General features: G+C 33.4%; 1 long non-coding RNA gene across 1 annotated transcript; it reads right to left on the reverse strand.

Moving 5' to 3' along the window:
- Positions 1-9,093: 9,093 nt before the first annotated feature.
- LOC116403518 lies at positions 9,094-9,943 on the reverse strand. The gene is made up of 2 exons (XR_004216297.1): positions 9,512-9,943; positions 9,094-9,422 (listed from the first exon to the last, which is right to left on the reverse strand). It is a non-coding gene; the product is annotated as an uncharacterized LOC116403518 (long non-coding RNA).
- Between the last annotated feature and the right edge of the window lie 14,449 nt (positions 9,944-24,392).

The following is a 24,392-nucleotide window of genomic DNA, read 5'->3' on the forward strand; positions in this document are numbered from 1 at the left end:
TTCATCACACAGTTCTAAGTTTAATCCATATGAGCTAGTAGAGGAAACCTAATGGACCTATAGATCATGGGCTCCAACGATTCAAGATTAACTAGCTAAACTCTTTTAGACAGAGTTAATCAACATTCGTTAACTAACGGGTCATTCCACTAAAGTCCCGTAGTTGCACTCCCTCACTATAGATATATTTGTGTCCATTTGATAAAACCATAATCGGTAAGTTAATCCTTCACAGATTGCTCGTAACCTTGGCTGGGTTAAAATACCGTTTTACCCCAAGATTACATCTTGCTCCTTAAGTCCCACTAATCCACTATTGAACAATTGGTTTAAGGTTCAACCTATAAACTTAATTTCTCTCGGCCAATGAGAGGGTGGGGCCCCTTGTTCAAGACTTGGATTCAGTGCTTAAGAGAACAACCTATCTACTAACCCTAAAGCGGGTAGGAGTGAATTTCATCTTGTACCCTATGTTCCCAGCTATCCACTCGATCTTACCCTTGAAATGGGAGGCTTATTGGGCCAACGCTGATGAGCTGCCCTCACCTATGCAGATCTAAGGATAATCTCGTGTGAACAGGAGTTCATAGTTAACTCAGGATTAAGGCTAAGTTACCTAGGTCATCAATAATTGAGATAGTCAGTTTTAAACAGTAAACGGTGTTATAACGTAAAAAAGACTAATTCATGGTTCAGTCTTATGTAAACACTTTACATAGGATGCCCCCACTTTCATGTCTCTACATGAACGATTAGGATCACCTCGTTTGTACTACAAAGTGGGCCGCATCCATAGTTTCTCTAAATAAGGCGCCCAACCTTTATTTCATATACTATAGACTATTTAGGCTATATACTCGAACTTGATCCACGTTTATGTTTACACATAAAGTTCAAGTTTATTCAAAAATAGCCTTGGAACTTGATTTATTGGATTTAAGATTATAATATTTAATTTCTCAATAACAACTTTATTGAAGAGAATATGATTACAAACTACGAGTTTTAGGCAACAAATTCCAACAACAAGCACGTATACGAATTCTAGACATGGGTCAATAAATCATAGACATGGTGACGTGTCATTTTTTTCTAAAAAATATAGGATAGTGCTAGAACACAGTTTTAATATATATAATTTAAAAAGTATGTATCATATTTATATAGAAATTCAAAGTCAATAAGTTTATGTATTTATATGCTTAAAAATAAGCTTGTCCTTCACTCAAAACTTATTCAAAGCCAAGAGTTTAATATGTGTGTGTGACCAATCTTGACCTTTATTGCATTGGAATACTTGTTGTCTAACACATCTACTGTACTAACTAGTGTTCAACACGTGTTCTCCGAGTGTTCCATACATATTGTTTATTGATACACTAGCCAAACTTGAGTGTATGTGCTTCTTAAGTCTCTAATATTTATGTTTGTTTTGATCCTAGGAATTGAGCATGTAATGTAAAAAGTCTATGCACGGGGTCATATGGCCATCTCCGTGTTTCTTTAATTATCAAATTTGTTCAAGTTTTTAATTGTCTCTAGATCGAAATCTGGAGTTATTTTTTGTGATTTGGTGTACAAATACATACATCCATGTTTCTAATTATGATTAGATTGTTTTCTGGTCGCAACATTTTATTGTTTCTAATTATGATAGGGTGAATTCTTGCAATTTCCTTGTAGTATATACATAATTTTTTCTCTCATTTGGCAAATTCATTATGCTTGAAAATTTAGGTGATTCATGAGCTAGATAAAGTAAACAACGTATGGTAGACGATCTTTGTGGCTTGTGAGGAAGACGTGGAGGAAGCCTTGGTGGCCGTAGAAAAAGGGATATGGACTTTCAACGTTGAATGGCTAATGGCATGTATAATGAGACAAGAAGTAGACTTGGAGGCCCTTCAATTTGCTGAGTCCCTATGAGAAACAAGGTCACCCTAACTTTCAGTTTTGAACAAGCAACAGCCAGCCATTTCGTCCTTGTGTATCCACTCTTTTCTCAACTCACTCTAATTTGGTACATAAACAAACTCTGATCGCTCCATCTCTATATTCATCAGTACATAAAAGACGATAAGTTTATTCATGGAGAAAGTTGGATGTAAGTATGTTTTAGGAATGGTCCTTCATTTAGTAACTTTGGGAATTGTAAAAATGAGGTTATGAAGTTTTATCAAGTTGAATGTTCTTGTTTATGTTAGATGAGACTGATTCTTGGATACCAGAATTAACTTAAAGTACGTGTTTGAGTTCCATTGGAGTGATTAGAGAAAAAATGTTCCTTTAAAAAGGGTAATTTTTTTATGTAGACTTTCTTTTTATTAAAATTGCTTAAAATACAATTTGAGAGTATTTCAATAGCTTTTAAAGAGTTGTCAAACACTTGTAGTTTTTCTAAAATAACATATTTTCAAAATTAATTACTGTAATAGTTAAACAAAAGATTCTTTCCCTTAGAACTTTTAAAGTTTGTTTAGTTACCCCTTAAACCTTTCAATTGTTTAATAGGTCTTTCAATTTTATGTTTTAAGTGTCTATAAGTTTTGATTTTTTTTATTTGTTAGATATAAATCTGAAGAAATGAATAAAGTAGATTTGTAAGTTTAAAATAGTTTAAAAGTTGAGAAATTAAATTTGTAGTTTAAAAAGTTGGAGTAAATAGTTTGTGTTAAGTCGGGTTGTGATATTTTATTTATTTATTTTAATAATAGAAGAGAGGGAGACGAAAACTGCAAACTGAAGGGAGAAGAAGCGGTGGCTGACTTTGTATATTTCTCCTTTCTTTTCAAATTGAGAAAATTTCTTTGCAATTCACTTTGAAAGGAAATGAATATTTCTCCCTCAGACTTATCTCTCTCTCTTCTTTTCAATTTATTTTCAATTTTTCTGTGTGCTTCTCACAGTGTATGCATAATCTCTCTTTCATTTTGATCTTCATCTCCATTTCAAATATCTCCCACACAAAGAACAAAGAAATGAGTAAAGTAACTGAGAGAGCATTTTGTTTTTCCCTTCATATGGTTGGTTACTTTTTGTCAATTAAATGAAAAGTGAAGAATAAGATAAGATTTTCTTTACCCATTTGCCATCATCATCAAAGCTATTTACCTCATTTTTGTTCACACACACAACTTCATTTTGTTGGATTACACTCATTTGAGAAAATAGCAAAATTTTATTAGAAGAATAGCAAACATGAGCATTTCACGTGTTTTGAATTTTCATTAACCCTAAAATCTCCTCGCCTGCTTTTTAGTTAAACTGTAACTAATTTTGAAATATGCAAAATTTTAGCATAAATATTGATTTTCTCCTACATTATCTTAACACACTTTTTTTTTCTCCAAATATTGGATTTGTATCAAATCTTTATTTTCAAATTTTACTTTATCCAAATTTTCATTTTTCAAAATTTCATCGTTATTCTACTTTTATTTTTGTATTTCATATATATATATTTATAATATTTAATCTTATTTTTTCTCTTTTCCTATTCATCTTCTTCCTTTCTCATCCTCTTCAACCTACGGCCACACCACCATCTCTTTTCTTCCTTCTCTTTTCCTTCTCCAATCAACTTCACCACCGTCTTCCACCTACACCGAACGTCAAGCAAATTTTGTCCTATCGTCGCATCACCGTTAGCCCGAGTCACTCCGGTTCTGTCACGCCATGTATGTTTAGATCTGAATTGTTCGGTTATTTGTTGCACCGATCCGTCTCCGTTAGAATTTGATTCTCCACAATTTGGGTAAGTTATGGAATTTACATATAGAGTGAATTGAATGGATTAAATTGTTTGTGGAAGTGATTGATTTCTCTTCAATTATGTTTAGGTCGGTTCGTTGCACTTTAGTTTGAAAAAGAAGCTTAAGTAAGGTGATAAGGTAAGGGATTCTCTACTACTGGACTCACCTATAGTTTTGAATTGTGCTGTCTGTATAGTTACCTCCGATTGAGTAAAGATGTCGAAACGATATATACACGTATGGATGTAGACTTGGTGTTGAATGTATACTGTGAATGACTGAAAAAATATATATACATGGATTGATGTAGACTTGATGTTGAATGCATATTGTGATTGTCTGGGAATATATATATATATATGTATGGATGTAGACAGGACGACAATTGTAGATTGTGTTTGTATGGAATGTGGATGTGAACTTGTGATTGTCGTTTAGATTGGGTGTATGTTATACTAAAGTATGGTTGTGTACTGGTGAATTGAGGGGTGTTATGACTATATAGTTTGATTGACTGATGTATTGATATGTTACTGGCGGACATTGGGCTAAAGTGAGATAGGTTGACTATTAGGGTGTTAAGTGAAAGGATTATATGTTGAAGTAGCTGGACTGTACTATGAATGAGTGTTAAGATGTTTAGAATGGATTGAGGGGAAAATTGTTAGATTTCTATTGGGTAGTTACCTTGCAGGTGTCCTACGGGATCACCACCTGATATGTGCATCCTTCGATAGCACTAGACTGATATGTGCATCCTTCGGGAGCATTAGACTGATATGTGTTTCTGCGGAACACTAGACTGATTTATGCGTCCTTTGAGGCGTTAGACTGATTATGTGTATCCTACGGGATCACAAGATTGTGACTGTGCAGGGTACCCAATAGGAAGTTAACAGTTACTTTTTCCCCTAACGGGACCAATAGCGAGTCTCTTATTGGGTATGTTTATACCCATCCTTTCATGTTTAACTATTTCAGGCAAAGGTAACAAAGGAGGTAGACCGACGAGGGACAAAAAGGAGACGTGATTGCCATAAGGGAATGTCCTTCAAATGCTTCCGCTTTATGTTTCTTGTTTTTCCTTTGTACATGAGGTTGTTTAAAAATTTTGTGATGGAACTGAGTTTACGAACTGTTGTTTTGTAAATAGTACTTTTAAAGTTTTGGTTATTTGAAATAGGACCCGAACTTAAGTTTGTTTTCTTTGATCGTATGATTTCAAGTGAATTTTACTATATTTGTGTCAATCAAGGTCTCTTTGTCAAAATTAATGACTTCAACTTAGTTAGAAAAGTTGGGTCGTTACAACAAATTTTAAGTATTAATGTAAGAATTATGTACTTCATTATAAAGATCGATAGTTTAAAGTTTTTGACGATAGTTTACATGGAATTACACGATCAGTTACCACTATCAATAGAATCACTTACAAATATTAACACGATCGTGTACCGATAACAAGACGATTGTTTACACTATTCAATACGATCACCAATATCATATGATCGTGTACCCATGTCAACACGATAATTTATTTTAATCAATATTATCATTTACCGTTGTTAAATGGTCGTTTATCACGGTTAATAGGATCGTTTAATGTATATTATTTCATTGCACGATCGTTTACTTATTCTTGCATTGTGTTTATTATTATCATTTTGTACATTTTATTCTTTTATTCAGTAATAAATGTATATCTATGTCTATCTATTTCTTTCTATCACAATTAAATACTTAATTTTTTTTTTTACAGATTATAATGTCTTTTCCTATTGTTGTTTTTTATTGAGGTCAATGGAATGGATGTAATATTTATGAGAATTACTTAGTTGCTGAAATTTTGGTAGATGTCCGAGTCAGCTTTAATTCTCTAGTTGATTTAATATGTGAACAGATTCAATTGGATGGATAAGTAGAATTATCTGTTTTACTTGATTTTGGTAAAAGCAAGGTCCAACTGTGGTGCCAGTAAAGAAAGACAATGATGTGGCTTGGTATTTATCTTTTGCTAAAGATGCAACTAATATACATCCATTAGTTGCTCATGTAACTGTTGATTTTTTTAGAAGGTCTTCTTCTTCTTAGAGAACTACCTGTAGCTACCATGCTTAGTTCAATTAGAGATGTATTGCAAAAGTGGTTTGATGAAAGAAGTAAAGCTACTTTTACAATGAAGAGTTGTTTGACTTCTTGGGCTGAGAACGTGTTGCATTTAGAATAACATGAAAAGTCAAGAATTTTATTGGTAAGGTTTTTTTTTTTTTTTAATGTTTGTATCTCAGGTAGATATAAATAGACTGCTATTTTTGTCCATCCGATAGAGAAATATAACAATTTATGTGTGCTTGTTTCAGATAGATAGAGATAGATAGCTATCAATGTCTATTTGTCTCTATTTGTGCATGCTTTTTTTTTTTTTAATTTTTCTATATTTGTTTTATGTATTAGGTTGATCCAATTAGTATGACTGAATACAAAGTAATGGATGATACAAAATGATAATGTGATTTATTTATATTGGTTCTAATTTGAAATATTCAAATTTACTTTGGAAATTAGTATAATTAGTATAATATATAGTGATACATTATAATATAAAGTTTATATGTTAATGAAACTTTATTATATAAATTTAATTTTAGATAAAGTTCAAAATTAATTTATGAGAGATAAAATATTTGAATGAGTTCAAATATTAATTTAATGTGGATTTGTTTCATATTAAAATTATTAATTATGAGATAAAGTTATATTTGAATATGATTCAAATTTAACTGAATTTAACTTAAGTTAAATATAAAATATTTAATTTAGTTATTAATTAATAGTTTAGTTTAATATTATTTAATTAAATTAATATAAAACTATAAGGTATTGGAGAGATATTCATTCAATAAGATTTAAATGAAATATTAATTAAATATGATTTAATTAATTATTAACTAATTGATTAATGGTTAATTAGTCAGTTGATTTGAAACTTCTATTAATTTAATATTTTTTAAGTTAATAGAATCCTATGATTTTCTCCTACCCCGTCTCCTACTCAATGAAAGAAAGAGAGTTATAAATATGTAGAAGAAAAACAGCTTTTCTTAACCAAAATAAAATTGTTCTTTTCTGCAAAATAGATTGTAACGACCTAATTTTTGAATTAAGCTGAAGTTATTACTTTAAGACTATATTCGTCCTTTAACCATAAGACTTTATAATTTAAAAAAATATATTTTTTAACAACATTAAAGAGTTTTTATTCGGGCTCTATTTCAAATAAAATTTTGAAAGTGTAAAAGTATCGATAATAAAGAAAGTTCAAGAACATAAAAGTCGTTCAATCATGAAACCCAAAACAGTCTAAATTACTAAAGAAAACCAAAATAAAAAAAATATAAAGTAGAAGCAATTTGAAGGACATTTCCCTATGGCAGTTTCGCGGAAAAAGATTAAACATAAAAGAGTGAGTATAAACATACCCAGTAAGAGACCCACTACTGATCCTGTTAGAAGAAAAATAAAATTGTTAACTTCCTATTGGAGGTGCCCTGCACTTTAAAAGTCTTGTGATCATGTAGGAATACACATAATCAGTCCAATGCCCTAAAGGACACAAATATTAGTCTAGTGCTCTGCAGAAAGCACATGTCAGTCTAGTGCTCTCGAACAAATGCACATGTCAGTCTATTGCTCTCGAAGAATGCACATGTCATTCTAGTGCTCTCGAAGAATGCACAACAGGTGGTGATCCCGTAGGACACCTGCAAGGCACACTACCCAATCGACAAAGCTAACAATTTTCCCTTAGTCCGTTATAAACATTTAATCAATCCATTCCTAGTATAGTCAAACTACTCCATCATATCATCAATCCAACTTAACACACTTACGTTCAATCTATTCAATCTATCACAAAATCAGTTGATACTATAACAACACACCAGACAGTCAAGATATATATATATACATAACACCTTTCTCAGTTTACAAATACATTATCCATCGTATCTACTTCTATACCAGTCTGGCATAATATACATTTGTCATCATATCTACTTCTACATATATTGGTAAACCATACTAAGTCCAGAGATCCAAACAGTCAACACATTTCAAAACTTTCAAAGAGTCCAGTAATAGAAACCCCTTACTTTAATGTTACTCAAATTTCTCGAACGAAGGAAACCTAATAAGAATATGGAACTCAATTACTTTCACAATACTTTCTTTCATTTAATTTCCTCAACGTAAATTCTAGCTTACCAAAGTATTGGCGAATCGAACTCCAACAAATCTACAATTTAGTTGTGAATCCAAAGAACTCAAACGCTACCTTCAAGAATCAATTAACAATTTAACTAATTATCCAAAACTACAACCCAAGGATAATTACAATGTAAAACCACCACACTCACCAATACAACTTACCACAAAAATCCCAAAAATTAGAGTAAAATGGGGGCAACAACTTCGAATAACTAGAATCGACGCGTGTAATAGATCAGATCTAATCAACAAACGAAAAACAAACTTCAGCTTACAACCCATGGCTGGAAGGTGAAGAGCCGCGCGACGGCACTTCGACAGACGCGACGGGCTCAAGTCTGGTCGACGACTGCTTCAACTAAGTAACAACGCCGGTGAGATGATAGGTCAATCGGTGACGTTCCTCGTCACCTGGAGCAGAATGTGGTGGCGCGAACGTCAAAGGAGCTACGCGCGAATGAATCACAACTTGGCTGGAAAACAGAGGTGAGACGCGATGCCGAGAGTTCGAACTCACGACGAACGGTGCTTCGACTTCAACGGAGACAAAGAGATCGGTGACGACGTGGCCGGCTGACGTCCAAGAGTAATATAAAATGGCTAAGGGAGGCAGGTGGCGGTGGGCACGGGGAAGAGGAAGAGTGAAGGAGAAAGAGATGGGGTTGCACGTGAATCAATAAAGAATTGATATTTTAAATTAATAATAACATTAATTCTATTATTATTATTTAACCTTTAGTATTAGTATATTTTTTTATAAAAGCCCCCTTCACTTCCTGCTAAATCCACACGACAACCAAATTCCTTAAAATTTAAAAAATTTAGCTTGAGAGAAATACCTTGATATTGGGGGTGTTACATAGTTTCTCTCTAAATTTTTTTTTCATTCCAATTGTTTTCTTCAAACCAATCTCATCTTCGAAGATAGGAAGGTCTCCAACGGGTGGTGTCCCAATTCGGTGGATTATAGATTCAGAGACGTCAACAAGAGTAAGTTCTATGTATCTTTTAATTTAAAAGCATACTTAGTTCTTTATTTAGAACTTTGATTCTAAATATTGTCAATGTACTGGTATTTTGGAATTTTCAAATTAAAATTGATGAATGGTTTTGTAAAGTCTTTCACTGCCAAGAGCTTTTATCCCTTTAGGGCACACATACCAATTAAACTAATGCAAGACCTTTGCCAGTAGTTAATGGTAGCATCTCACAAAGTGGAAGTGGTTGGCTTACCAACGGAAGATTTTCAATCATTTCTAGCAGTCCCTTTTCTGTTTGAGTATGACCTTCCATATTTTCTGCTATATTACTTATAGTTAATATCAAATGTGCATCTCTGCCATCTATGCTAATATCACTGCCTGATTGCTCTTGATGTTGATTTGCGTTGTTCATTTTTGTTCCCTACACAGAAAAGAAAAAAAATTGTTTTTATTTATATTCTAAGCAATTTTAAACAATATAAAGCAGTAACTAATGAATTAAACACTAACTGTTGAGTTTCTACAATAGATTCTTGAAGATGTGACTCTTGAACAGATGGATTCTCATGGATGATCACATGTTTGTTATTTTGATGGTCATCATTCTTGTCCAGATTGTGATGACTAGAATCATCACGAAGATCATCATACATGTTGTTAATATCATCAAACAATTGATTTTGATTCTAGTATAAAAAGAAAAAAGGATAATAAAAAAAATAGTTACAAAATGATCGTGTATCCTTAAGCAAACAATCGTGTAGAATATCTAAACGGTTGTTTTACCAAGGGTGATCGATATTTCAGGTGGGATATGCGATCGTTCATATGTGATATGCGATCGTGTAAAGATATATCAAACCTTTGTTCTGTCAGAAGTCGTGCTAAGAAGAGTTGAAAGCTTGTAATAAGATCCATCAAAACTGAAAGATTTTACATCAACACGTTCTGACACAGTAATGCAGTATCAATGAGCATCAAATTACGTGAGATACGTATTAGAAAATATCTAACTGCTCAGTTAATTTTTTATGGACATCAAATCACCTTTTTTCAAGCTTAAGGAAGGAAATGTCGGCACTATATATGTAAAGATCAAAGGTAAAATATATATATACATACATTTTTTTATATATTTTATATATTTTTATTTTAATATTAATTTAAATAAAAAAAAATTCTTTATTATATATTTTTTTCTTTCTTTTCTTTTTTTCTTTTCTTTTCTTTTTCTTTTCTTTTCTCTCTTCTCCTTCCTCCCCGTGCGCCCTTCCCCTTCTCCCCGTTCGTAGCCCAGTAACCGCCGACCTCCATTCCTCTTCTTCTTCCGTTCGCAGCAGCCGTCGACCGCCACATGACCGCTGCCTAGTCCAGATCTGCGTCGCAGCCCAGCAACCGCCGCCCCTATTTCCTTCTTCCGCCGTGTGCTGCGACTCCCACCGATCCTTTCCCATCCGTTTTCTTCCCGCCGCAGCCAGCCGCCGATCCTTTCTTTTCCGTTTTCTTCCCGCCACAGTCCAACCGCAGCCCGCGCGCCGATCTGCCGTCTCCATCTCCGGTTCGCGAAGCAACCTTGCAGCAGTCGTCCCGCGTGCCGATCTGCCGTCTCCATTGCCGATTCTGTCTCCGTCGAAGCCAAGGCCGCCGCGTGAACCAGTAACCGCCACGCTCCCCGCTCACAACCGCCGCTCCACCTGCTATCGACGTCGGCCGAGTAGTTGCTGTAACCATTCAGATTTGCTGTCTGTTCGGGACGGTTTCCATCCGTGAAGCCCAGCCGCCACGTCTGATTTGGCCGACCGCTGACCGACCCATACTTAAGATTTTTGCTGCGAGTTCGACATTCGTGTGTTGAGGTGTTGGGAGTAACGTTAGGCTCCCTTACATTCACAACCAGATTGTGAATTGTTAAAGGTTCAGTTCGCCATTATATCGGTGAGTTGAAACTTACGTTGAGGAAAATAAGTGGGATATGTATCGTGAAAGTAATTGAATTTTGTGTTGTTATGCTTAGGATTGTTTCGAGGACGTTAGTGATTAAGGAGCTTCCCTAACTTTGAGGTAAGGGATTTTCTACTAGACTCAATTGTGATTGTGAACTGTATGTGTGTTGAATGTATACTGTGGTTTGACTGAAAATATATATGAATGCATATGAATTGAAGTAGACTTAACGTCGAATGTATATCGTGATTGTCATGGAATATATATATAAGTGTGTGTATGTGGACAGGACGAAGATTGTAGATTGTGTTTGTATGAGATACAGATGTGAACTTGTGATTTTCGTTTAGATTGGGTGTACGTTACGCTAAAGTATGACTGTGTGCTAGTGAACTGAGGGTGTGTTGACTGTATAGTTTGATTGATTGACGTATTAGTATATTATTGACAGACATATGACTAAAGTAAAATAAGTTGACTGTTAGGACGTTGAGAGAAAGAACCTTGTGTTTTGAAGTAACTGAAAGATGGATTGAATGGAATGAGGGGAAAATTGTTAGCTTGTATTGTGATGTGTACCTTGTAGGTGTCCCACGGGATCACCAATTTATTGTGCACCTTCGGGAGCATTAGACTGATATGTGTTTCTGCAGAACACTAGACTGATATGTACGTCCCTCGGGGCGTTAGACTGAGATGTGTATCCTACAGGATCACAAACTGCGACTGTACAGGGTGTCCCAATAGAACGTTAACAATTTATTTTCCCCTGACGGGACCAGTAGAGGGTCTCTTACTGAGTATTTAAATACTCACCCTTCTTATGTTTAATTTTCAGGCAAAGGTAATAAAGGCGGCAAACCGGCGAGGGGCAGGAAGGAAGCGTGATCCATAGGAAATATGTTGTTTGCTTCCGCTTATGGGTTCTTGTGAGGTTTAAGATGAATTGAAATTTTGACAAACGTTTATTGTAAATAGTATTGTTTTTATGTTTTCTTGAATGTTTGAAATTCAGGCCTGACTTAAAGATGTTTTTAAATTAGTTTACGTTTCATTTTATATTAATCAAAGTCTTTAATTTGTTAAAATTTAACGACCTCGACTTACTTAGAAAAGTTGGGTCGTTACAATATATGTCAGAGTTGTGCATTGCAATGGAAGTGCCAACACGAGGTGATACATGTGTGTCTTTCTGGGATGTAAATGCCACTCCCCGACTAGGACCAGCATAGTCTTAGGGAGAAAGCATGCTAGGAATTGGAGTTGTGTCCTCAATTTCTTCAAGGACTTGAGCATTTCTTCTTACACTAGAATGTCTCCAGTTTAGAGAGTTTATAGGATTTCTCAAGGCCATTTTTGCATACTTAATAGCTCTTGACAACGGTAGAGAGTCTAAATCTACACTTTCAGGGGGTTCCAACTCCACCACTTGATGAGCCAAAGATAGAGAAGAATCATTAATGATCCAGTAAGCAACATGAAACCTTGTAATTTTGGGGTTAACGGTAGTCCCTCCCATTACTAGCTCAACACTTAAACGGAGTCTCCTCTATAAAATATAAAATAATACAGACACAAATAGTGAATGAAATCTTGTGACGTAACAAACACAAATTTTATGTATACTGCAATTTGACTAAATATTGAACAAGAAAGCCCAAGGGAATACACAAAAATCCAACGTTTTTAGGGGTCAATTTGAAAAATGGCAAAACTACTTTTTCTTTTCAATTTTAGCAAACAACATTTTTTGCACGTGCATGGTATTTTATAAAATACCAAAATATTCACCTTCTCCAACTATAACTATTTTGTTTTTACATTGTAATTAATTTATGTTATGTATTTATCATCTTTTAATTAATTTTTACTTGAAATAGATACATCAACTCATATCATAACTTTTCTCTTAAAATCTCGGGACTCAACTAATTGATTCAAGACTACATTAATTATGTTTAGAAAGAGCTTAAAAGTGTCATTCGTTTAATTATTTCAATATAATGCGGTCTTATCCAATTTTACCAACAAAAAACAAATCGAATATGGATCAGTAGATCTACACTCTTTGTCATAAAAGACATAACAACATTTTTAGGGGTCATTTTAAAAAATGTCAAAACTACTTTTTCCTTTGAATTTTAGCAACTAGCATTTTTTGCACGTGCATGGTATTTTATAAAATACCTAAATATCAACATTCTTCAACTGTAATTATTTCGTTTCTACATTGTAATTAATTTATGTTATGCATTTATCAGCTTTTAATTATCTTTTACTTGAAATAGATACATCAACTCATATCCTAATATTTTTCTTAATATCTCGAGACTCAACTAATTAATTCAAGATATTAATAACTTTATTTAATCATACTAATTTCAAAATAACCTAATTGAATTTGAATTTCAAAATAACAAAATTGAATTTCAAAATAACAAAATTATTATTTTTCGGAATTTGAGAGTCTCAACGATAGATTTTGTATTAAAATAACCTTAATTGAATTTCAAAATTAAAAAATATCAACCTGTTCACTATCTTTATCTCAAAATAACATTAATGCCTTGAATATCTAGATAATTAAATTATTATTTTAAAATTGGAAGAAACTCAACATTAAAAAATATTAACTTGTTTGCACACAAGCATAGAAGCACTGCGCACACACGTACACATGCACACTTACACACACGCGCGCACACGCACACCTACACACAGACACCCACAAACGCACGAACGCACGCACACACACATGCACACGCTCACGTATGCACACACACACCTATCCACACGCGCACAAGCACACACACATGCACAAACGCACACACGCGTACGCACAAACGCACACACGTAAACACATAAGCACACGCGCACAAACACGCACGTGCGAGCACACCCACACACCCAAGCACACACGCAATAGCCCGCGCACACACACGCACGCACAAACACATACAAACATGCACACACCCACACACACATGCACACGGACACTCGCACGAACGCACACACATACACATACGCACACCTACCTAAACGCGCACACGTACACACGCACATATGCATAAAGATGTATAAATGAGTTAAAATTAAAAAACAACTACATTAATTGTGTTTAGAAGGACTTTTAAACCATGTTCATTTGACTTAATAACATTAATTAAACTATAATTTCTATCAATATTGGCTTAAAAGTGTCATTCGTGTAATTATTTCAATATAATGCGATTTTATCCAATTATATTAGCAACAAACAGGTCGAATATGAACCAGTAGATATACACTCTGTCATAAGAGATATAGCAACATTTTTATGGGTCATTTTGAAAAATGACAAAACTATTTTTTTTTTTAATTTTAGCAAATAACATTTTTTGCACGTGCATAATATTTTATAAAATACCAAAATATCCACAGTCTCCAACTAAAATTATTTTTTTTCTATGTTGTAATTAATTTATATTATGCATTTATCAGCTTTTAATTATTTTTTACCTGAAAAAGATACATAAACTCATATCATACTTTTTTCTTAATATCTCGGGACTCAACTAATGGATTCAAGACTTTAACTTTATTTAATCTACTAATTTCAAAATAACCTAATTGAATTTGAATTTCAAAATAGCAAAATTATTATTTTTCAGAATTTGATAATCTCAGCAATAGATTTTGTATCAAAATAACTTTAATTGAATTTCAAAATTAAAAAATATCAACTTATTCACTATCTTTATCTCACAATAATATTAATGGCTTGAATATCAAGATAATTAAATTATTGTTTTAAAATTGGGAGAAACTCAACATTAAAAAATATCAACTTATTCACACACAATCACACGCGCATACACATACATACACTTGCACGCGCGTGCACTCATACACGCACACACACACACGTGCACACACGACGACACACACACACACAAACGTAGCACACACACACCAAACCGCACGCACACAAATGCACACACACTCACCTACTCACGTACACATGTATGTGCGCATACACACACCCAAGCACACGTGGACATGCGCACACGTGAGCGCACACACACACGAGCGCACACACACGCACACTGATGGTTCAATTTCATCGATAGTTCCTATTTTTGCTGACAGTTTATTTTTTGCCATCGATAGAGGATCTTCCGACAGACCTACGTGACAGTGTGTGTGACAGCTTAATTTCGTTGGCAAATGAAAAGTCGATTAGTTTTTGAAGATTTACTACGATATTTGTCATCGACAAAGGGTAAATTTCTTGTAGTGCATGTACATCAAACATATCAAATTTGTTAAGTGTACCAATGAAGTATAACAAGTTTATTAGTGGTGTATCAAGTGTATCAAACTTATAAGTGAAGTCTTTAAGTGTATCAAACTAATCAAGTGTATCAAGGCCTCAGGGTATCAAGTGTATCAAGAAGAATCAAGTGTAACGAGAAGTATTATGTGTATGAAGATGTTTCAGGTGTGTATCAAAAAGTATCGAGTGTATCAATGAGTACCGAGTGCATGAATTGTATCTATCAAATGTATCAAGTGTATCAGTAAGAAGTATCAAGTGTATCAAGGGGTATTAGGTGTATCAACGTGTATAAGGTGTATCAAATGTACATCAATAACAAGGGCATTTGTGACATTTTACCTCTTGATGTGTGAGTTGGTCTTTGTTTTTGTCATTTTCTCAAATAATAAAGTATGTGTTCTATGGACTTAATTATTATAACTTATTTTGCCATTTTCGCAAGTGTCCCTTAATTGTAATACATGTATATCTATCAAATGTATCAAGTGTATCAGTAAGAAGTATCAAGTGTATCAAGGGTATTAGGTGTATCAGACGTGTATAAGGTGTATCAAATGTACATCAATAACAAGGGCATTTGTGACATTTACCTCTTGATGTGTGAGTGCTGGTCTTTGTTTTTGTCACTTTCTCAAATAATAAAGTATGTGTTCTATGGACTTAATTATTATAACTTATTTTGCCATTTTCGCAAGTGTCCCTTAATTGTAATACATGTATATGTGACATAATCTAATCAAACTAACTCATAAATGGACTTAATCGATCTCATGGACCACGAATTCTTCAATTACTTGCAAATTTGGTGAGTTCCTTCAAACGGTGGGTGGAGAGCTTAATTTTGAGAGAGAGGAAAAGTCGTGAAGAGTATTTGCGAGAGAGGGGGGAACGTCGCCAGAGAGCATTTGCGAGAGAGCTAAAGACAACGACGATGTGGGATGAAGTAAGGTTTTTTTCGGTTGTTGTTCACAAGTGGGATGAAAGCTTCGAATTATTTGTTTTAAATCAAAAAGCGTATGATTGAAGGAAAACATTGATTTTTTATTAGGGTAATTTTTAATGACACATAATTTATGTCATTAATTAACAATGCGAAAATTTTGTCAAGAAAACTCAATTTGTGTCACGAAATGATAACTTTCGCCTTGTTCCAATAACCTTATTTTGCCTTGCTCCTCTATCTCTTGCAATGTACACATAAAGCTTTGGCAATTTTACCAAAGTGGGAAGCAGCTAAGGGGACGAAGGTATATTCGGAGAGAGATTGTTAAACAATTGTAAAAAGTAAGCCCAAGAAGAGAGGTCCAATAAAATTCAGCCACCTCTCACATAGTAATTGAAATAGTCTAGCAACTTCAACCATTTCCCTCACAGAGAAGAAGAAGACCATAGCCACTCGAGGCTTTTGCACAGACAAACACCAAGAAGATGTGTTCGGTTCGTATCTGTGCTAAGCGCGTCGTTGTTGACGCCAGGCATCACACCTTGGAAAGGCTCTCTTCCATTATATATAGCCAAAGAACTTCCGAATTATTGAAAATAAATATTTTCAACAGTTTTATATTCTCCTTTAATTTATATTCACTTTTGTTAGAAGCTATTTCTTCTTCATTTTTCTCACGAAAATCACATAATTTATTTACTGTTCTTGTAAATGTGTAATGATTATTTTATCATTTCATGTGAACAATATGATTTTGTTACCATTTACTCTCTTTGCTTTTTACTATTGAAATCTCCCTAACTATAAACTAATTGCACAATTTTGCTCCTAATATACGATCATGTAGCAACCTATAAGCCAAGAGTAAAAACAAGAATCAATTGAAGAGGGAATATATTGATATATATCACCCTGGAAGATGAAATACACATGGAAGAGGGAATAAGTTGATACAAAAACTAATCACCATTCATCATATATGAACAAAATATGTAATGAAATGCTTGGAATGAAACATGATGAAATAATTTTCATTAGAATAAAATAAAGGGTAAGAAAATGTATCCATACCTTCGGATGGTATTCAGAAACAATCACCATAGGCAAATTCTGAGTAACGACACCAAAAAACTGAACTACTTTAGGATGACGGATCTTTTCCAATAATGTCAACTCATATTTGAATGCATTTATGTAGGAAATTCAATAAAATAATTAAGAAACCTTGCAATATGTGAGAGATATACGAACTTCAAACAAATTTTACAAGTTTCAGCAAAAATTTTCAAACAACTTTTAAAGTTTAAGCAAAAAGTAACCGTAGGTAGGAAGGGAGAAAAAAGTGGGTCTCGAATTAATTCTGAAAAATTAGTAGGCTTTCAAAATTTAGGTTCTAGAAGTAGAATTATTGCAGAAAAATAAATAATGCATCATTCAAATTGAATCAAACATATCAGGATGTTATATTCTCCACAACGTATATAATGGAGTATAAAACATAAAGTTTCTATATACAAAGCTATGTATCTCTACCCTTGACTTCTCTTTCTCTCTTTCTACCTTTTTTATCCTTTCTTTCTCCCATTCACTCAATACACTTGCAAGAACCTTCATTTTTTTGTATTTAAATTTTCTTGGCACCATCCTTTTTTAATTATCAAGGGTTTGTTATTGTCACATCTCTACCTTGTCAATTTTCGTTTTTCACTAAGCTTTCTTTCTTCTTTTGTCTTCACTACTTTCTTCGCTCCTTCTTCTCAAGCTCTAACTTTTGCTATTATCAACCAGTCTCAAATGACCATTGGAAAACCTATAGCCCACTGAGAGGCAGCCAATATAGTAATGCCTGTAATGATAAACTCCAATGAAATCAAAAGTTCTTCTTAAGATTTGGAAATATATATTAGATAAAGCATAATTAGTTGAAAAAGAACCTCAAAATTTTGTGTTAAACGACTACAATTTCATCGTATAATATGCCATATTGACATCATATTTTTCCTACAAAAACATATTAACTAAAATAAGCTCATAAACACAAAAATGCACTAAGTGTTGGTTAACATACACTACCTTGAAATATGACAAAGACTTTATTTCTCCTAACCAGACAGCATAGTCAGGAGGTAGTTTGGGAGCAAACATAATTGACTTAATTTCCCTAGCAATATCCTATAAAAATTTCAAATTCTTGAAATATGGAACCCAATGGAAGTTTTAGGGGAATGAAGTATAACCTCTAAATACAGAAGGATGACATAAAGGGGAATGAAGACTCAAAAGAAGGACGACGTTTTCGTAGAGAAGGACGACAATTTTGAGGGACAACGAATGAGTAACCATGAAGGATTTGGAAACGAATAGAGGTTTAGCGAAAGTGGAATGTGACAGAAGGACGGTGAACGTGTTTACTCGTTTTCGAACAGAGAATGTGTTTACGCATTTCGAACGGTGAACAGACGGACAAATCAACGAAGGTGAAGGAACGCAAAGTAGACGAACGGTGACAGACGATGAACGCAAATGAATGAAGGTGAATGCTGATGAACGCGAAGGGAAGTCTTTTTCGGCAATGAACGCAGATGAATGCACAGATGAACGTGAAGGGAAGGTTAGGTGAATGACACTTTGATTTTGGGTGGAGAAGGGACAAAAGTCGCGGCGAATTAGGTTTAATTAAGAAAATGGGAAGTGATCTAATTGAAACGCTGTGTTTTGTAAAAAGAATATTAAAACAATAATTTTTTAGAAATTTCTTGACGTTTTTAAAACGTCAAAAACAAATTAAAATTTCTTGAAGTTTGTAAAGACATCAATGATCTTTTAGAATTATCTTGACGTTTTAAAAACGTCAAGAATTTTTTATAAATTTCTTGATGTTTGTAAAAATGTCAAGAACTTTTTAGAATTATCTCGACATTTTAAAAACGTTAAGAATTTTTTATAAATTTCTTGACGTTTTAAAACATCGAGGAAAACTATATATTATTGACGTTTAAAAAACGTCAAGAAAAATACATCTTACTTGATGTTTAATTGCACAAAAAACTCAAGAAGTTGAAAATTGGCCTTTCATAAAAATTCTTGACGTTTTTATATTTGAAATCACATCTTTCTGACGTTTTTTCTCAAAAACGTCAAGAAAGGAAAACTACAACCATCAAGAGAGCATGTTTTGTAGTAGTGATTTTGGGGACAAGACTCAGTGTGGAGTTGGGATTATAATTGCACAAAATGGAATTCACTCATTTCCTACTTTAGGGTAAGTAGATGAATGTTAGCTAAATGGTGTCTCCAAAACTTGAACAAAGGGCCGTACCCTCTCGATGACATGAGAGGGGTTTTTGTTTATTAGTAGACCATAAACAAGTTGTTCATTAGAGGAGCACTGGTTTTTAAAGGATTAGAGGTAACATAGGGGTAAAGCGGTAAATTGATCCAACTAGTGATACAAACACTTGTGAAAGGACTAACTTACTATTATTGGTCTATATCCGTGGACATAGAAATATTTTAGTGAGAAGAGTTCAGTTGTGAGTCTTTAGTGGAGTGTACACACAGCTAACGAATATTGAATGTGGTTAATGAGTTTAGCCAATTAATCTTAGATCGTTATAGCTTCTGATCCAAGGTCCTTTTCCTAGCTCGTAAAGGGTAATGAGATTTATTTGTATTGGTTGTAATTTAAAATTTTAAATTTAACTTGGAATTAGTATAATGTATAGTGATACATTATAATATAAAGTTTATCAAACTTTACTATATAAATTTAACTTTGGGGATGATTCAAAATTAATTTATGAGAGATAAAATAATTAAATGAGTTCAAATATTAATTTAATGTGAATTGGATTCATATTAAAATTATTGAGAGAAACTTATATTTGAATATGATTCAAATTTAATTTAAGTTAAATATAAGATAAATAATTTAGTGTTATAGTTAATTGGAGAATTAATTAATAGTTTAGTTTAATATTATTTAATTAAATTCGATTTCATTAATTATTAACTAATTGATTAATGTTTAATTAATCAATGGATTTGAAATATATATTAATTTAATTCTTTGTAAATTAATAGACACATGGTTCTCTTCTACTTCATTTTCTATTCCTAGAAGGAAAGAGAGTTATAATATCTAGAAGAAAACAATTTTCTTAAAAAATGAATTAATAAAAAAAGAAAAAATAAGGCTAACGCTATTGCTGTTTGCAAAAAGAAAAGAGTTTCTCTCAAATATCTCTAAACTTTTTCCCATCCCAATTGGTTCCACAAACCAATTTTATCACAGAGGTACTCTTTGCAATTTAAGCTCTCTTTGCAATGGATAGTCTTCAAAGTTTTTTTAACGATGTTTCCAATGCTTTCCTTTCTCTCTCATGTTTAATAAAAACCAATTTATCTTAAAACTTGTAGGGAGGCTACATCGTATCGAATTTCATACAACTGACGTGTTCATCGAGTTACAACAAGTGCCCCACAATAGTCTGTTCCGTGTTTGAAAAGTTGTGATTGTGACACGCTGCGCACATGAGGTTATGAACGACACATGGCAAGGCAAGCCCTACGAGCGCCTGCCAACGTTCTGCCACAATATTTTGTACGCAAGCTAATGTCTTTCGGCTGTTTTTGTGGGTTTTGGAAATTTTAAGCAAAGTTTTGATATTTTTATGATCAATGGAATTAAATGGAATTATTTTCCATTATTTTTCATTATTTAGATCTGAAGGAGTCGAACAAAGTTTTATAAGCCAAGGTCCAAGCTACTCTCTATAAGTGACAAAAATGAGTTTAAAGTTGATTCTAAACATGAATTTACTATCAAATGTTTCAAGCATGCTTTGATGTTTGAATATTTGAGATACTGACTTATAAAGTATTTCCAAAGCATGCATTTAGAAACATTTTGGTAAACATGTTTTTATTGATGAATTTACTAATGAAAATTATAAGCAATCATGATTGTGCTAAGTTTTCAAAATGTTTAAGCTTGAAAATAATATTAGCATGTTTTAGTCTATACCTAAAATATTCTAAGATATATAGCAACCCTTCGGGAGAGATTTTCTTGTGCATAGAGGTCATTTGATTTGGATATTCAGTAAATACCTAGCTTTCCTCATGTATTAGATAAGAGATGAAGACTTTTAAAGATGCTTAGTTTCCCATCTCAAGGGACGAGACCCTGTACGAATGCCTAGTTTTCCATCTCATTGTAGTTATAACGAGATAGGGCACAATTGATGCCTAGAGTTTCATCTTGAAGTATCGTATCACGGGATAGGGCTTCTATGCCTAGTTTATTGTTTTCGTCTCGACGATTCTAGGTATAGCAACTGAAAGGGAAAGTTTGAGATAAGTTGTTTGAATTTGATTTCATTTATGTTAAGAGTTAATTGTTAAATACTTAATATTTCAAAACGATGTTTATAAAACAATCACTCATTGGGCTTTTGTTTGTTTTGTTTTTTTTTTTTTTTTTTTGAAAAGGAGACAACCTCTTTATTAATATTAAAATAATAATAATAATTAGACAAAAACTCAGAGTACAAGAGAGTTATACAATGAACATGTAACCATGGATCAGGGGGTGCACCTTGGCATCTCAACTAGGTTGACACCCCCATAGCACCCTCATCATATCCAACCAAGCTAAAACCCATAACAAAGGAGTAATGTCCAAAGGCAAAACAAACACAAAAAAAGCCTTCTATTTGTGGCTTTTGGTTTTGATCTTGTGTTGTCGCTTTTTGGATGTGATGAGGGCGCTAAGGGGTGTCAACCTAATTGAGATGTCCAGGTGCGTCTGTTGATCCTCTGTCCTATTGCTCTTTGTATAATCCTCATTACATTGAGCTTTGTCTCTTCATTTTTCAATATTAATAATAGTGAGACTCATATCCTTTTTTTTTTTAAAAAAATATGGGTTAATTTGATAAAAGTGTTGCTAGCAGAGATTTGGTTTGAGCACAACCAACACATTTTCCATGATAACAAACGGGATTTGTGTTGTAAAAATAGATCTATTAGATCTCTTGGAGCAATAAAAAAGAAATAAGATCTTTATGTGAAAGCGAACTTTTTTTTATGGAGCATGTGAAGAAAGGCCTTTACTTTTGGGCAACATTGGAATTGGGGCATGGTTGTGCGCTTATTATCAAAAGTTGTCCCCTAACGATCAAACTGGTTCACTGTTGCGAAATGGTGGGTTAGTTTAGGACATGTCATTATTCTCGAACCTTCAGATAAATCTCCTTATCTTAGGGAATTAAAAGTTGTTCAACACAGGCTTGAAACAGACATGTATAGGGCTTCTGTATTTTCCCATAAGGAGCCAATGATTGATTATATATTGGTATGTTTTGCAAAGGGAAAGATTTCCCTAACACGTATTGTAAAAAATATGTAGTTGGCTAGTAGTGAAAAGTTAGCAAGGCTATTCATGTTTCTCTTGGTGTTCCCTCTCACTCATCTTGAAGCTTATTGTGGGCATTTTGTCAACTTACTTTGGGTTTCTTTTGTCTTCTGTTTTAATTAATTACTTCGTACTTATTTTACATTTTAGTTTTCATTAGTGCGTTCTGGATAGAGGATTTTGTTTAGCTCGTTGTTATTGTTGATAAAATTAAAATGCCAACGATTACAATTCTTGAGAACGGACTCATCTGTTTCCAATTCAGATGCCCAAAACTTGTTGAATGGATCCTATCTCGTTGATCGCGACATCTTGCTGCAAAAGTATGCTCCTCCGTAAATGGACTCCAGGTATTGTCCCTAAATCCTTTGTTTTTTATTATGTTCCTATATGGATTAAACTAGGTAGGATTCCAATGGAGTTATGGACAGATGTCAGATTGACTGTTGTGGCTAGTGCTATAGGAAACCTCTATCTTTAGATCTAGCTACTAAGGAAAGACGAAGGTTGTCACATGCTTGAGTATGTGTTGAATCAAATGTGGACTCTCCTATGCTTGCTGAATTTACAATTCACCTTAGGGAGAGGATTTCGTTATGACTGTGAATTATTAGTGGAAGCCTCGAAGGTGTAATTTATGCCGGTCTTTTGGGCATTCTAGTGGTAAGTGTCCTAAGATTGTGGAAAACAAAGTTCATCGAGAGGAGATGTGAGCAAGGTGGTTTCAAACAAAGAGGAGGAATGGACAATTGTGTCTTGTGGATGTGGTGTTAGACTTTAAATAGTTGGAGGAAAGTAAGACTAATAGCTCCCCCATTAGGCATATTAAGGAAAAGGAGGTAGGTAATCGGGATGAATTACTCGTTATTAGGAAGAAAAGAGAGTTGGTTTATGTTCGAGAGAAGGGTAAATGTGTGGATGTGATTATGCCTAACTCTTTTGGCAGCCTTATGAAGTTAGGAAGACAAGTGGACCTTATCTATAGTGGATGACTCCCCTCCCCCTACAAGTGGATGATACCGCTATGGTTCTTAGGCGTATGTTATTAATCACCTTAAGATCATTTCAAAATATAAATATATTTTTAGTATAAGTCCTCAAGAAACCTTTTTATGATAACCAAGAAACCTTATTTGGATATTACGAATATGACAAAATTAGTGATATTAGATGACTATCAAACGATAATCATAGGGTTATCAACTTTTAAATTTACTACTTTTAAAATTTAGAAAATGTAGTGACATGAGTCATGTGATTATAAATGTTTTTGTTATTTTTGCAGGGTTCCAAAGAAAAAAGAAAAAAGTAAGATGTGATTGATAATATGTGAAAAAAGGAAAAAAATTAAAGAAACATAACTCGATATATCTAATTTGTTTAAAAACGACCCCATTTGTAATTTTCTTTCAAAAGTCACACAACATTCTTTGGAAAAAGTTTTTTTAGAGAAAGCATGCCAATACCTTCATCCTACGTATCGTAGATGTATTTTATGAATAATTTTTAAAAGTTCAAAACAATTTTTTTTAACATTTCAAAGTTTAAGGTTATTTTTTACACAAACTACAAAATTCAAAAGATTTTTTTTGTAATTTAACTAAATACTGTTGTATATATATATATATATATAATAAATTAGTTATCTTTTTTAGTTATATTGTAAAAAAATATGATTATCGATTTATCGAAATTAATTTGTAAATGGTTAAAACATTTAGTTTGTTGAAAAAAAAATGACAAAACAATGGACCAATGGACAGCTAAT

This window comes from Cucumis sativus, chromosome 4 (genome assembly GCF_000004075.3).
Source record: "Cucumis sativus cultivar 9930 chromosome 4, Cucumber_9930_V3, whole genome shotgun sequence".
In the NCBI taxonomy this organism is placed as follows: Eukaryota; Viridiplantae; Streptophyta; class Magnoliopsida; order Cucurbitales; family Cucurbitaceae; genus Cucumis; species Cucumis sativus.